Source organism: Pteropus medius, unplaced genomic scaffold (assembly GCF_902729225.1).
Source record: "Pteropus medius unplaced genomic scaffold, Ma_sr-lr_union100, whole genome shotgun sequence".
NCBI lineage: Eukaryota > Metazoa > Chordata > Mammalia > Chiroptera > Pteropodidae > Pteropus > Pteropus medius.
This window is the reverse complement of record NW_024340696.1, coordinates 12,530,343-12,543,950: the sequence shown is the minus strand read 5'-3', so window position 1 is coordinate 12,543,950 and position 13,608 is coordinate 12,530,343.

Sequence of the window (13,608 nt, the reverse complement as noted above, 5' to 3'; positions counted from 1 at the left end):
CTTCCCTCCCCAAACCTTCCACCATTGCCTACCTCTTAGGAATCCCCCATAATTCCTATAGACTATGAAACAGCATCAAATGCTTAGACAGCCAAAGTAATTCGCTCAAGACCCCACACCTAATTAATTCCAATCTTCCACTGAAGTCAAGAGTCCAATATGGAACTCTAGTCTCACTATTTCGTTACTGCTAACTGGTCCCAGAAAATACATAATAAATGTTTTCTCATTCCTCAAACAAGTGAAGACATGGGGACCATGTCTCTGTGAGAGAGTTTAGGGAATTGAGAAGTGAAGTCCAGAGTTCAGGACTCTATCAGACATCATTTCGAATTTAGGGACATCTGTTTCATCTTCAATCCCCAAATATAGAAAGGCATTTCTTTCCTCCTCGTTATTTAGCTGTATGCAGTCTAAGAATGAGTTCAAACACTGATGGAGGATGAATTTGACCTAAATTTCTCAGGGCTAGAATTCAAGTTTGAGAAATGAGCTTTCTCAAGGCAAGAGTAAACATAATGGCCTGAAATGACTAACTGCGGAACAGCACTAAATATCTTTACAAAAAGCCCGATTTGGGGAACTGCCTGAACCTCTACAATTTGGGGGCTCCCAAACTTTGCAATAATTTTTAGAAGGTGAGAAAAGGATACTTTTGGACAAAGGGCTTTAATTGTAATTTAAATAAACTATGTTTCTATTTATAGTTACTAAGGGGCTTAATTTTCTACATAATGAAAACAATTGCTACGTTTTCATGAATTTTAATTAAAAACTATATTCCTTTTCAAGTTATGAATAGTGATTCTGGAGAGATGGAAAACTATAATCAACTTCTAGTTATTTTTGTGCAAAAATCTGCCATTGAATTGTCTGTAACACACTCCGCGTCCCCCCCAAAATTATAATTTAATATGTGATTTAAACGTTTATCTTGTTAAAAAATTTTCCTGGAACATTGCTCCCACTCAAATAAAGAGTACCATTTCCAAATGCAGATAAAATTCTACTTTACTTTTCACTTACGGACAAAAGTCTTTATCTTTATTTCCATATCTGGGGATGGCCACTAGTACTAATAATTTATTTATTTCATTATATAAGCTTCTATACAGACCAGTCTGGAGTCTACTTTTTTCCACCTACATACAAATTTTAAAAAGTACCTTCGTGACACATAAGGGGAGACTAGCTGAGTTGAGCTCTAGCTGAGGTTTGCCATGTTTCGTACTTCTGTCAAAGAATTTACCTACATTCTCTTCATGCCTCCCTCAACATTTTCAATCTCTGGAATGCCCTTTGCCCTCCCCCTCACCCCAGAAAAAATCACCAACTATAAAAAAGCCATATTTATCTTTAATTAGCATGTGTTGCATGTATTATACCAGAAAAAAATGTTCTCGGCAACAGGACAAGACACCATGAATAGTCCTTAGACCTCCTAAGTCTCCTGTGGATTCTGTTTCTCCTTGCCCACAGACCATTATGTAGAGACTGTGTGTAAGGCAGGAGGAATCAAGTCCAGGTTCAGTGGCCTTTTGGTCTCTGGATTTATAACTCCTCTTCTCCAACAAAGCCACTTCTTTTTGGTAGTAATCAATAACAATATAGTCTACCGTTGAAGTAGTTTTATGCCCGTTATGCCTGTTATGTATGCCCGTTATCTATGGGCTGAAATGTGTCGCCCAAAATTCATATATTGAAATCATGACCTCCAGTACCTCAGAATGGGACTATATTTGAAGATAGTGCCTTTTAAGGAGTGATTAGGTTAAAATGAGGCCATTAAGGTAGTCCCTCATCCAATCTGACTGACATACTTACAAGACAAAATTGGGACACATCCAAAAGTTTAGACACATCCAGAGGGCTGCCATAACAAAATACCAGAGACTCAGTGGCTTAAACAACAGAAATTTATTTTCTTACAGTTCTGGAGACAGGAAGTTCAAGATCCAGGGTTGGTTTCTGGTAAGTCTTTTTTCCTTGGCTTGCAGATGCTGTCTTCTCGCTGCATCCTCACGTGGCCTTTTCTCTATGTGTGCGAACTCCTAGCGCTTCTTCCCCTTCTGACAAGAACCATAAAAAAAAAATGGAAAGGAAATTGTGTATTTATATGGAATAATCTTCAAGGGTTATTGTTTGTGAAAAAGCAGGGGGAAAGCAGGGTACAGAACAATGTACAGGTTAACACATGGGTAGAAAGAGAAGAAAAATATGTCAATACCTGTTTTGCTTGTATATACATCTATTATTTCTGTAAGAATCTGGTAACACTGATTGCTTGCAGAAAGGGGAACTTTTATATTCCTCCAGTACCTCTTGAATTTTAGAAGGTTCTAAGGCAGAATTAGCTCCTTGCTTCTTCCAGCCTCTAGAGCTGCATTCTTTGCATTCTGGGAGTGCAAAGTGACTACTTCACTCCAATGGCTGCCTCAGTGGTCACATTGCCTTCTCCTCTGCTCACTGTCAAACATCCCTCTGCTTCTCTCTTAGAAGGACACTTGGGATTGCATTTAGAGCCCATCTGGATAATCCAGGATAATCTATCCATCTCAAAATCCTCAATTTAATTACATCTGCAAAAGCTATGTCATGAAGATAACATTTCTAGGTTCCAGGGATCAGAACCTCATATCTCTGGAGGCCATTATTTAGTTAGCCTCTTCTATCTACCCCAAAATAATTGCTAAAGGGAATTTACTGGTTCACTAACTATGGCTAATGTATCATATCGATGTAATAAAGGAAACTAGATGAGAAATATATGAAGATTCTCTATACCATCTTCTCAATTTTTACCATGTCCTTTAACGCCTTGGAGATCACACACCCAAATGTTAATCTTCATTCTTCTGGCGCTGTTCTTTTCTCTGCCTTCTGGTGACCAGTGAAAGGGTGGCTGGTTGGAGACTTTCTCTCTGTGTCAGGCATTGCCATTGTAAAGGTCCACACAGATGCCAAGCTCTGATTACTTCTGGGACAGCCTCTCCTTCCTCTTGGACATCTTGGTGAGAACAGAGGCCACTAGTCAATTATCCCAACTATGGCGACTCAGTCTTTCAGTGACACATTACAAAAGAGGCTTCAGTTCCTTCATTCGTAGAAGCAAAGGGAAGGGGGTGAGATGCCAGTGTCTTCATTTCACTCTGTATCACCTTCACAATTTTTGCTTTATCCAAACATCACCTGCACTATTATTTGGCTAATATTTGTCTTTAAAGGAAAACATCTTGCTTAAATTCATTGATTTAAAAATAGACTTTTATATATTATCAAAAGGTAGTAGCAGAGATATAATGTCAGAGGGGAAATGCTCGCTCTGTTAGGAAGGAAGGTTGGTGTGTGTAAAGGTCTACCAGCACCAGACAGATGCTGTCTCCTTCCCAGCCTCAAAAGGATTGAAAGAAAATTGGAAAAGCAATTCAGTGTTAATGTGTACCCAATGTTAATATGTCTCCACCTAAAATCATCTCGTGTACTACCTAAAATAGTTCATATACCACAGCGAGCCTTCCTAACACATCAAAATATGTGATGTCTAAGAAACTTTCCAATTCTAAAATGCTGCCACTTGTGTGTAGTACAAATCATTCCACACCTGTCACTGATGAGCTGACTGCGAAAAGTCAATTCAGGAACATGCCCAGTGGGTGGCAGGATTGAGACAAGCACTGCAGATGCTCTTTCTTAATATAGCTTCCGTTGTTTACAGCTCTCCCCCTGCTCGGCCCAGCTCTTCCTCCTCACCTGCTGTTTGTCTACATCTGCCTCTGGGTCCCAGAGGAAAACAACTGAACAGCATATCACTTCAAGCAGAAACCAGACTGGAGGCTCCAAAATACTCCCATTTGTTGATAGATGGCCCAGCACCCCCTGCCTTCACTTCTAGCAGAATCTGAATTCATCATCTAAACCTAGGAAACAGAGAGAATCAAGAAGATCCCTGTACTCTGGATCCAATTTGAAGTTTTAAATCAATCGACCAACCCTCCAGTTTTTTGAGCATAAGCATTGCGCTAGACTGGGATTACAGAACATGATAACTGGCTGCTTGCAAGCTACGGGTTAATTGGGCAGATGATATTAAAGCTGATGCTGTTAATGAATGTAACAAGATAGGATTTAACTGCTAAATTACATGCTAGAGGCCATAAGAAATGTAAAGTTTCAGAGGAGATTAAGGGAAGGCCCGTGGACCTATCTTTCCCAATGCCACATAAAAATGCCTATAAAACATGCAAAATGAGAGAAAATTTCAGCAGTATAAGACATTAGTGATAAAAATTAGACATGTGCCAAGATCCACAGAAGGAATCTCTATAGATTAGCAGAAATGATGGGTAGATAGTATCTATATTAGTCTGCTAGGGCTGTCATAACAAAATACCGTGAACTGGGAACAGAAATAAAGAGAAATTTATTTCTGACAGTTCTGGAGGCTGGAAGTCCAAGATCAAGGTGTCAGCAGGTTTGGTTTCTTCCCCTGGTACCTCTCTTCTTGGTTTGCAGATGGCCACCTTCTTGCTGTGTTCTCACATGGTCTTTCCTCTGTGCTTACACATCCTTGCTGTCTCTTCTCCTTTAGGAAGCTAGTCTTATTGGATTAGAGCCCATTCACATGACTCCGTTTAACCTTAGTTATCTATTTAAAGCCCCCATTTCCAAATACAGTCACGTTAGGGGTTAGGACTTCAACATATGAACTTAGGGGGATGCAATTCAGACCATAATAGGATCCTAGTCTACTCTTCCATTGTTGCAGAGAAAAGAACCTGGGAGGAAAATAGGAAAGAAAAGGAGAGGACAGAGAGAGAGAAGGGAAGGAGAGGGAGGAAAGAAAAAGAATTGAATTGAGGCCCCCTTCTTAACCTGCAGTATAGACCCAGAGATACTTTTCAATTTGGAGATAGGGAGGGAGGCTGCCATGATGAACAGGGTGGCCCAAAGTAGAAAGACTCTGGCTTATGGAGCAGAATAGAGAATCTGCCTCAGATAAGTAGCTGTTGCAAGTATCTGGGAAGCCAACTACAAAGGCAAGAATAAAAACTTATTTCAGGCAAGCAGCACTGCACTAACCAGGCAGAAGGGAAAGGTTAGAGAGTCCTCAGAAAGCCTCTCCATAAAACTTCTTTTGCCTCTTTGCAATTGCAGTTTTAGATGCATGTAAGGTTTAGTCTCTGTTCAGTGACCATGTATTTGTTTTACCATTTGAAAAAAAACAATGCTATAAAACTAAAAGGAGCTTGCCAAATATACAATAAGCCAGGAGCTTATCCCTATTTCCTTCTTATTCTGTCAAATAAGAACCTATTGAATCAAGTAAAAAACAATTTCAATGTGAGTCTCTTTGCATTTGCATTGAAGAGTCTTACAATTGGAAAAAAGCTAGCATTGTTTTTCCTGTACATGGTAGGTCCGGCCGTAAACGCAAGCAGAAACTGCAGAGACTCCCTGGAAGGAAAAGTGTAGGGTTCTGATTGAAATAGACATAAGTATTTCTTAATACCAGCTCTACACAGAATTCTCTTTCTAAGATAAAGAATAGAACCAAATAAGTATGATAGCTATGAAGAAATTCTACAGCACAAAGAAAAGCCTTTTTTAATGACCAAATATTTCAGTGGAAAGGCTTTTCTGAAACAGAAGAAAAATGGTAAAATATTTATTTACTTTTGTTCCTATACAAAATTGCATCTATTGAACAACAAGGGGCTTTGATAAGAAGATAAACCAAGATAAAAAGGAAGTGCAATGAAACTAACACCTCCGGAGAAGGCATAAAATAAATACATTAGATGCTATAAAAGACAAATTTGCAACGGTGAAGCGGAAGACAAATTGAAGAAACACTCTTGGATCACATAGGAAATGAATGAAGAGATGAAAATAATGAGAGAAAAAAAGACAGGAATAAATACTATTGGATAAATGAGATGGTGAAATGAAACCCAGAGAATTGTGGGTGTCCCCCAAACATAATTGAATCCAGTCAAATCAAACAGAACAAAAGCATTACTCAAGATATAATTGAAGTCAATTTTCCAACGCTAAACAAAAAGCTTTTGCTTCAGGGGAGCTCATCACTACATTCAGATAAAAATAATGAACAGAAATCTCTTCCAAGGCATAGGCTATTAAAATTTTTAAGTTTAAAGAATAATAAAAACATCCTGAAAAAATCCATTCATTGAAAAAATTATCTTTTAAAACCAAAATTTAATAAATATGATAGATATAAAATAACTTTCATTATGCTATTGATGCTTTTCTTTGATTTCTGCTATGATTAGGGTAACTATTGCACCCTGCGGTGGTTTGTTTTTGTTTAAAATTTGCTATAGATAGATGATAGAGAGAGCATCTCCAACATTTTACCTATCTATGCCATTTTTTCTTTGTAATTTATTTTTAAATGTAGTATGAAATAAATTACACATATAGAAGAGTGCCTAAAAACATGATGTACAAATCTCTTCCCCTTAAATTCAGGTAGAATCTGTAACTTGAGCTAAGCAAGGGAATACAGCAAAGGCAATCATCATACCCTTGACTATGCTATGTCATATAAGACCCTGTCTTAGTAGCCAGGAGAAACTTTTCTCTCTCTCTGGTTTGAAGAAACAAGCTTCCACATTGTGAGAGGGCCTATGGAGATGCCATGTGACAGGGACGGTCTGGCAGCCTCTGGTAACTGTGAGCAGGCCAACAGCCAGGAAGAAAACGAAGATTTCAGTCATATAACCTCAAGGATATGAATTCTGCCAACAACCTGAGAGAGTTTGGAGCAGATTTTTCCCCAGTCATGCCTCCGATGAAATTGCAGTCCAGGGAAACTCTGAGCAAAGGACCAGCTAAGCCTTGCCTAGATTTGATCCACAGAAGCCACGAGATAACACAGTAGTCAAAGGATGGAAGCAACCCAATGCCCATCAACGAATGAATAGATAAGCAAAATGTGGTACGGCCATCCATCTGTATCCATGGGCTTTCAAACCAGTTGATTTTTTACAAAGGTGCAAAAACAATTCAGTAGAGGAAAGGTAGCCTTTTAAATAAACGATGCTAGAGTAATTGGATATTCAGGGAAAGATGGGAGAGAGGGAGGGAAGAAGGGAAGAAGTTGACCTAGTCTCACACCTTATACTAAAACTAAATCAAAATAGATAACAGTAAAAAGACAAAAAGACTAACAATCCTATCTGAAAATAGTCAAAAGACATAAAGAGACATTTTGCCAAAGAGACATTTACATATCATAGCCATTAGGGAAATGAAAATTAAAACCATTACACATCTATCAGAATGGCTAATATAAACCCAACACACACATACCTTGGTGGTAAAAATGTATAATGGTACAGCTACTCTGGAAAACTATTTGTTAATTTCTTAAAAAGCTAAAATGTAAGTACCATAGGATTCAGTGTGTATACTCCTGAACATGTAACTCAGAGAAATGAAGATTTATGTTCACACAAAAAAACCTGTACAGTAACGTCTATTGCCAATTCCAATCCCAAAGTTTACATGCTATATAATCCATTCACGTAACATTCTTGAAATGATAAAATTATGAAAATGGAGAACAGATTAGTGGTTTCCAGGGTTTAAGGAAAATAGAAGCAGGAAGGAAGTGGGTTTGACTATAAAAGGGCAACAGGAGGGATCCTTGTGGTGATGGAAATAGTCAATCAATAGCAAGATATTGTGATATTGTGCTACAGTTTTGCAAGATGTTATCATTGGTGGAAACCGAATAAAGGGTAAATGAGAGTACTCTGTATTGTATCTTACAATTGCATCTACATCTATTGTGAATCTACAAGTATCTCGAAATTAAAGTTTAATTTCAAAAAAATTAATGACAAGCAAATGCAATTGCAAACTTAATTCTGGCTAGAAAACTAAACCAAAGAAATAGCTCTAAAGGATTATTTCAGGTACAATTGGAGGAATTTAAATTTGGATATATATTGGATAATATTTATAGTGCAAGTTAAATTTTTAGTGTTATAGCTATATAGGATTACATAACTGCCCTTGTTGTTAGCATGCTGATTTATGTAGGGAAAACATATAATAATGGCTCAAGTAACTCAAAAAATTTCTTTAAACTCTCAAGTAATTCAGAGAGGGGGATGGAGAGGGAGAGGGAAGGAGGAAAGGAGAAAGAAAGAGAGAGAGAGGGAACCAACACAGGACACTTCGGAAAGATAAGCAAATAGGAGAGACACTCTAAAGAATGGTGATGAGGAAAATAGCCTCCATAGTCAATAGTTACGAACTTGGTGATATAATAAAAATGTTTATTGTCTTACCTGTCTAGACAAACACAGGGGCTCCTTTTCCACTCTCTTAGATAAATGTTGTAAATTTCTTTACAAATCTTAGATGTTTCACTGTCTAGATACCTTTTCCAAACTCATGTTATCAGTACCTTTAAACAATCTTTTTCAAGTTTGCAAATCTGGGGTCCATGTCCTGGGGTTCCATCTTCCCCAGTGGAATTTCAGCAAAATGCAAGGCAATTCTCAAAGTTAGCTTTGGATTGTATTTGTATCAAAAGTGTTCTGACACTGATGATTGTGCTATCGTGGTCCCCAAGCCTTAACAGGTAATCACTCCCCTCCTTATCAAATGTAGTTATATAAATAGCAAGGCCTTGGTTTTAAATTTCAATTGGTTGTATGTTTTTCCATCACAGTGTTTCCTACAAGAAAATAGAACTGAGTTTCAGAAATGTAAGGAGAAAACTTTCACCTTTTATTTTTTACCCTTCTGTAACATGACTTTTGTTGCGTGTGAATTTTAATTTTTTCTTAAAATTATTAGTGTGTGTGTTTGTTTTTTAAAAATAACATTCAATCTTTGAATTCTAGGGAAAATGAGTAAGGTGCACGCCAAGAACCAATGGAACACAAATTGACAGTTTTTCTGGGAAGTCATTTGTAAGAGAAGTCATAAATATCCATAACCTTTGACTTACCAATTTCCATTAAAGGAATCCATCTTAAAGTCATAATTTAAAACGTGGGCAAAGATTCATGCACGAAAGTTTACTGATACATTATAAAAGCAAATATAGTAGAAATAACCTTAGAAAGATAGTGAATTTATCATAGGCATAGCCATATAAATAAGAAAGTGTACATTCTTTAATATTATTTTGAGGCATCTTAATTACATAGGAAATGCTTGATATAAGAAGTGAAATAAATATAAACTATTTTAAGAGCAAATGGAACTAAAGCTGCTGAATCATTGCAGTTTCCACTTGTGTTCACATTTCTAATACTTTATTTCCTCTCTGGAATATGATAGTTGGCTCTTCCTCAATTCAGTTTAGAGAGATTTCCTATCAGAAAGCATGCCTCTCCAGTCATGGCTAAAATTATTTCTTGTTTATCAACTTCTGGCATTGATCCTTTATGTTTCTAGTTCACTGGTACAGAAAACAAAACAAAACAAAATGTAAATGGCTCTTAATAAATGCCTTAAGAAGAAAATACCACCATCACCATCTTCAGAAAACCAGATTGGAAATCTTCCAACATGCACAAGTCAAATCTTCAAAGATCATTATTAGTTCAACATTATTATATGTTGTATTCCCTACAGAATCTCCTTTAGGAAAGCAGTAGGGTATAAGCTATCATCCAGAACATGTTATATGGAAGTTGTCAGTCTCATGTTATTCATTAAAGTGACATTCTACCGAGGAAATCCAGAAAGAAATATATTCTGTTCTGGCAAAAACTGGGATGAAAGTATAACATTTTTAGTGAATGAAATGTTGAAATTGAAAATTATTTTTTTCCTTAATGATCACAAGGTATTAATAACAGCACTATATGAAAAATGCAAATGTGGGTTCTTCAGAAGAACTTGGAATGTGTCCTACTGTATGTGATTAAAAAAAAGAACTAAAAGATGTGATAGTATTAACAACACACACACACACAACACTCTTTCCATTTCCTTTTATAGTAAAGCAGCTTTTAATTTACTCAATTTTGTCATTGTAATAAACCTCATAGTCTCATTGTAGGCTGTTCTCAACCTATCAAAGAATTGTCTGTTCTCCCCGAAAGCATTTTTATTTAGTTGTTCCAAATGAAATACATATTTTCTATAAGAACAATGTTATAAATTGGAACTAGTCTTCCAGTCTCTCCGACAGAAGACTATGTGACTTATTGCAATGAAAAAATACAATTACTGAAAATAATACTGTTGCATAAAAGACATTATTTCAACTACATTGTGAGCAATTCAAGGGAACTAATATTATTTATTTAATTGCCTTTTGGAGAAATTATGTTATAAATTCTAATCGAACACTGAAAATATATTTCCTGTTTTTCCCACTGAGCAAATTCAAGCCACGGTGCAGGACACTTGTCCTTGTCCTGCCTCAGAGACCCCGCTTTCAAGCAACCAACAGAACACACACAAATGAGGCTTTCAAACTCAGAACCTTCCCAAACAATTAGCCTCTACGTGTTCCAGAATATGGGTAAGCTAAAATATTAAATATACATTTTTGGTTTTGTGTTACAGTGCCATGATTAAGATTTTTTAATAAGGATTCCATCATCCTGAAAGGATCAACATTGTCCCATTCAAGAGGTCAAACATCAAACATGGAAAAATCTATCTGAGCAGTTTATTTACTACGCGAAAATAAGCAGAGTCACTATGCGAAAGAAGCAGAGTCAAGCGGAAATAGTGTAGTGTTAAAATAATTTTCAAAAAATTAAACGTGAGACTTCTATACAAACATAGAATGAACACGCACCTAAGAATGTATTCAATCTATTAATCAATTAGTAAGATGATAAACCTGATTCAAAGGAGACTTGGAAAAACAGAGATTTTTATATAATCAGTCAAAGGAAAGTTGAAATTAATTTACCTGCTTAATAGGTAAGAAATTGGTTAATATCCTATAGTGCATCAACCTCTGGGGTTAGATTTCTTATTGTACAGAAATCTCTAAGTTAATGTGTAACTTCGGTGTCTGGTCTTAAATCACATAGTAAATGGCAAAGTCAAATATAGGTGAATTCTCAGACGTGGATAATAAAATAATTATTAGGTGAATATGTTAAACAATGACACCAAAAGGATATGTAACCTTCTTCTCACTTTATTTCAAGTTTTGGATGATTTTTCTTAATAGCAATTGTTTTAAAAGTGTCCAGAAAAGAATGTACCAAGAGAAGTCATAAGGTATTATTTACCTTGGTGAATTAATCTGACCTTTAGCTCTATCAGTTCAAAAATTGGTATTATCCACCCAGCGTTCCTGTACACTAATGCAGCTCACAGGAAACAAATATACAAATCAGACTAAAGTAATTGTTTACATTAAAAATAAAATTCACAGCTAGATCAGATACTTACATCCTATGGATAGCACATTCTTTCCCTCAACGAAAGCAATAAAGTGAGTCAAATTATCATCTCAACATTGCTTGATGAGTAGTGGTGAAACTAGGAAAAAAATTGGTCCTGATGCCATGAAAAGGTGCCTACCCTCCCCATTCTTCAAGTAATGAAGATATCCCCTCCTTTCCCCGAAAGCAGGAAAAATGAGTGTGGCCACAAAAAGTCTAGGTTCTTGATTTGGACTTGGGAAGAAGGTAGAGAGGGAAGGGCAAGGATTTTAGATCTTTGGTAGTGGACAGGCTTTACCAAAGAAAACTCATTGCCACTGACAAGATGGGGGACTCCCATAGATTTCAAGGTGGGCTCCAAAACTAAGCATCTGCCTCCTAGCGGCTCAGTCTGCTCTCAGTCTGGACTGTGGCCTGGGCCAAGGGAACAGCGCCAAAGCCTGCTGTTGTTACTGTCAGGAGCCTTCCAGTACACACCCACATGTGTACACACCTCACTCCCCTGTCCCTCTTCTCCCCGCCCCCCACTTCACTCCTCATCTACTCCTTCCTCTGCTCTCTGAGAACTTTCCCTTATTTTGGTAGAATGGGATGGGAGGAAGGAGGGAGAAATGGTGGCGACTACCCTGAAACTTATTGTACTTGCCGTCTATTCCAAGGCCAGAATGCTCTGTTGGAATCCTTCAGCTTCATTTAGCCACTGTTAGCAATCATGAAAACATTCAATAGGTAATTGCTTTTACAACTCAAAGGTTAATGACATCAGGTCATTTCTCAAACTCCTGCCTTTGAAAATGGACAGCTCAAGGGAGATTTTGATGCAGGGCACTTCCTCCCCCAAATAGAATGCACATGGGAAATGCCACACTGGATACCTTTGACCTTTTTCTGGGCTCCATCACCATCATCTCTAATTCCTGTTCTGATTAACTCAGTCTTTCTTGATCTATAATTTTCTCAAAGGTTAACATATTTACTTTCTCGCTCTTCCTGTTTCTGCTGTGAAAAAGATTCTCACTTTAAGGTGCTTTTGTAAGATGATACTTTAGGTTGGCATCTAAAATTTTTTAATAAGTTCGAACAATCGCAAAGAATGTAATTCTACCATATTGTATATTTTATACATGCCTTGCGTGTTTTTTTGAAAACTGCACATATAGCTCATTCAATTCTCATTCAATTTATAGGGAAAATCTATTATGTAATCTAACTAACAAAGCCAGTCCTCATTGACAAACCAGTTCGGCCAATCAGATTCACTTTCCATCAGTTTTCAATCAGAATCATGAAAATCATCTCATTTGTGAATTTTAATTCTAAAATAGATGCAAAGACCACAGATGGGTGCATAGACAAATGGATGGAAGCTGAGATAGAAAGGAAGGGAGGAAGGAAGAGAAAGAAAAAGAAAGAAAGAAAGAAAGAAAGAAAGAAAGAAAGAGAGAGAAGAAGAGAGAGAAGAAAGAAAAAAAGAAAAGAAAGAAAAAGAAGAAAAGAAAAAGAAAGAAAAGAAAAGAAAGAAAAGAAGAAAGAAAGAAAAGAAGAAAAAAGAAGAAAGAAAGAGAAAGAAAGAAAGAAAGAGAAAGAAAGAAAGAAAAAGAAAGAAAGGAAGAGGAGAGGAGAAGGGAGGATGATAACACTGTAGTTTATCTGGAGTTTGTTTTCTGAATGAAATGAGATGCAGTCACTTAGAATATTTCTTAGTGAATCTCTCCTTAATCTCCAAGAAATTCTATCTTTGTAACTGTGAATTCTTGAGTTGGTTCCTTTGGAACCCTGGAAACAACCTAGCCTAAGAAGTCACATTCTGTCATTTTCACAGCATCCTATTGGTTACACCCTATTCATTGTGGAAGGAGATCATACAGAACATAAATACATCTTCAAGGCTGACTGCCACATGCACATATTGGCTGTCCGATAAATGTTTCAAACTAATGAATTGTGTCTTAATTTTATAATTTAACTCTTAGAGAGCAATCTTATTGCTAAATGTTTGAGGGAAAAAAATCTCTCACCCGCCCACCCCCACCTGCAACAGCCTACAAGGTATATCCTATTTCTTTTTTCAAACAGAATGTGAAAAACAGCAATTCAGGAATGATATGGTGACAATATTTTCATACACTTTGATTTACTTATGTAAGGACGACTGCGCAAAATATTTTAAATTAGCAGCATTTCAGAAAACCTGGGCATTGTGGTT